The sequence below is a fragment of the Silene latifolia genome, chromosome Y, assembly GCF_048544455.1.
Source record: "Silene latifolia isolate original U9 population chromosome Y, ASM4854445v1, whole genome shotgun sequence".
Lineage (NCBI taxonomy): Eukaryota > Viridiplantae > Streptophyta > Magnoliopsida > Caryophyllales > Caryophyllaceae > Silene > Silene latifolia.
The window spans coordinates 226707900-226710323 of record NC_133538.1 but is presented as its reverse complement, the minus strand read 5'-3'; positions in this window follow the sequence as shown (position 1 = coordinate 226710323).

The following is a 2424-nucleotide window of genomic DNA, read 5'->3' as shown; positions in this document are numbered from 1 at the left end:
ACCCCCCCCCCCCATTTGTGACCAAATAGACGGACTTCTACAGATATCTTGCCTCCCTGTGGAGATCGACCTGACTTCCCTAGCTATATAGTTAGTCGAGTTAGTTTATTTTTGACAGGTACACGACAGACGTGTCAAGGGGAATACTATCAAATTAATTTTTTGAGTCACCAAACGGAATTTACTGTCGTGACCCTCACACTTTAAGGTCCTAATAGCTACCTTAGGCACACACTCAGAAATATGATCTGGTTTGATTTCGCAACACGCGAATACGTAGGCAGTCCTATTATAAGGACACAACCACACCCCGAGACACATTCAATTTTCATACACCTCAATTTCAATTACCAACACACAACTCTAGAACTAAGAGCATGGTTTTATTTCACTTCACGTGAATACGTAGGCAGTCCTTCAAGGACGCAACCATACACCTCAAAGTCAATTATCGCACACAATAATAACTACGATCTGGTTTGATTTCGCAACACGCGAATACGTAGGCAGCCCTATTACAAGGACACAACCGCACATCCCTCTTCATCCATCAATCCCAACTCACTCAGCCGCACGCTCAATGTTATACCTCTTTACTAGGGGCTCCTTCTTGGATGCGTAACATAATGCTTTCTTTTGCCAAATTCTTACCTTCTCACTCTTGGGACTTCTCTTCCGAGATGGTAGTTGTCCTTTATCCCTTGAGTCTAACTAAAGTTCAAAATAAACCACCTTTAACCGCTCTCCAAATCATAAAAACTCGAGAAGGGGTCTCAAACAAGCAAACGGAGGCAAAGATGTCTTGAGAAGATAATCAATTCGGGCTCCCCAGCCGCGCGGACCTTCTACTCCAAGGATCTGATGCGCGTTGTCACCCGTTATTGGCTAAGGAGTCTCACACACATAAGCAAAGTCTGTCAGAGTCACCCCTGTGTCATGTCGATACCGAGTTTGTATCACGTTCACGACCGTCTGTTTGTTAGTCGTCAGTATGCGTCCGTGTGAGTCAATGTCGTAACAGTCACGTGTCTCTAATATATCAAATCACGGAACTACGAGCTACAAGACTAAAAATTAAGATTCACAACTTTTGAAACTCATATCTCCCTTCATGTGAGATATTACAAGCTAGTTGCTTATATGGTAATTACTCATATGCTTATGTGCGTAAGTGCTTATATGCTTGCATGCCTACCTACTTGTTTATTGTGGAGTCACTAACCATGCAGACCATAACGATAAGCAAAACACAGTGTTGGGTTCTCCCCAGCAACTCAATTGACACATCAAACCTCATGAAATGAGCCCGAGAAATCAGGCTATTTCCCGTAGTTGATTATACGACTCTCAATGGCTGGCAAGCCTCTACGCATCTTCAATGACTGGCAAGCCTCTTCGCACCTTCGATGGATGGCGAGCCTCTAGGCACCTTCGATGGCTGGTGAGTCTCTACGCACCTTCGATGGTTGGCGAGCCTCTACGCATCTTCCATGGCTGGTGAGCCTCTACGCACCTTCAATGGCTGGCGTTCCTTTACACACCTTTGGTGGCTGACGAGCCTCTACGCACCTTCGATGGCTAGCGAGCCTCCACGCAGCTTCAATAGCAGGCGAGCCTCCACGCGCCTTCAATGGCTGGCGAGCCTCTATGCACCTTCAATGGCTGGCGAGTCTCTACGCACCATCAATGGCTGGCGAGTCTCTACGCACCTTCAATGGCTGGTGAGCTTCTACGCACGACAAGATGTAATTCAAGATATATCCCGAAGATGCCTCGGGTATGACTCCTTCCTATGGCTGGCGAGCCTTTATACGTAGTCTAATGGACTTTAAACGAGCCGCATCGTTAGTCGATAGACTCTAAACTATTCCCGACGACAGGTCTTTGACTCGAATCCCCGAGTCGCCTCGACGCCGCGCTTCCTGAGGCAGGACCTTGGCTCAAACCTTCTTTAGTCGCCTCGACATCGCATTGGTCTTCAGGTTGTAATCTTCGATTGACGTGAGGGCTATATTTTGACTTTCGCCTTGTCTAAACCTCAGTCAAAGTGGGGGTCTATAGATACCCAGTATCTGTACCTTCCAAAAAACACCCGATGATAATCGGACTACAGCATGTTCTTGACATATGTGTGTGGATTGGCTATATATGAGATGGTTTAATGCCTTAATCGGATATGAAAAGTGATTTTAAAAATGGTTTTCTAACTTCATTTGCATTGAAACAACACTATTTAGAATAAAACTGTCTTCGGACCCAAACCCGACTCAGAAACCCATAACCTGAGTCAACCCGAGTCTCGAGTGTCAAAAATAATGCCATAAATCATTTTATCATGAAATTTGCATTAAAATGAAACTAATTAGAGTCAAAACCGGCACCGGGCCATAAACCGACTCAAAATTCAAATCCCGACTCAACATG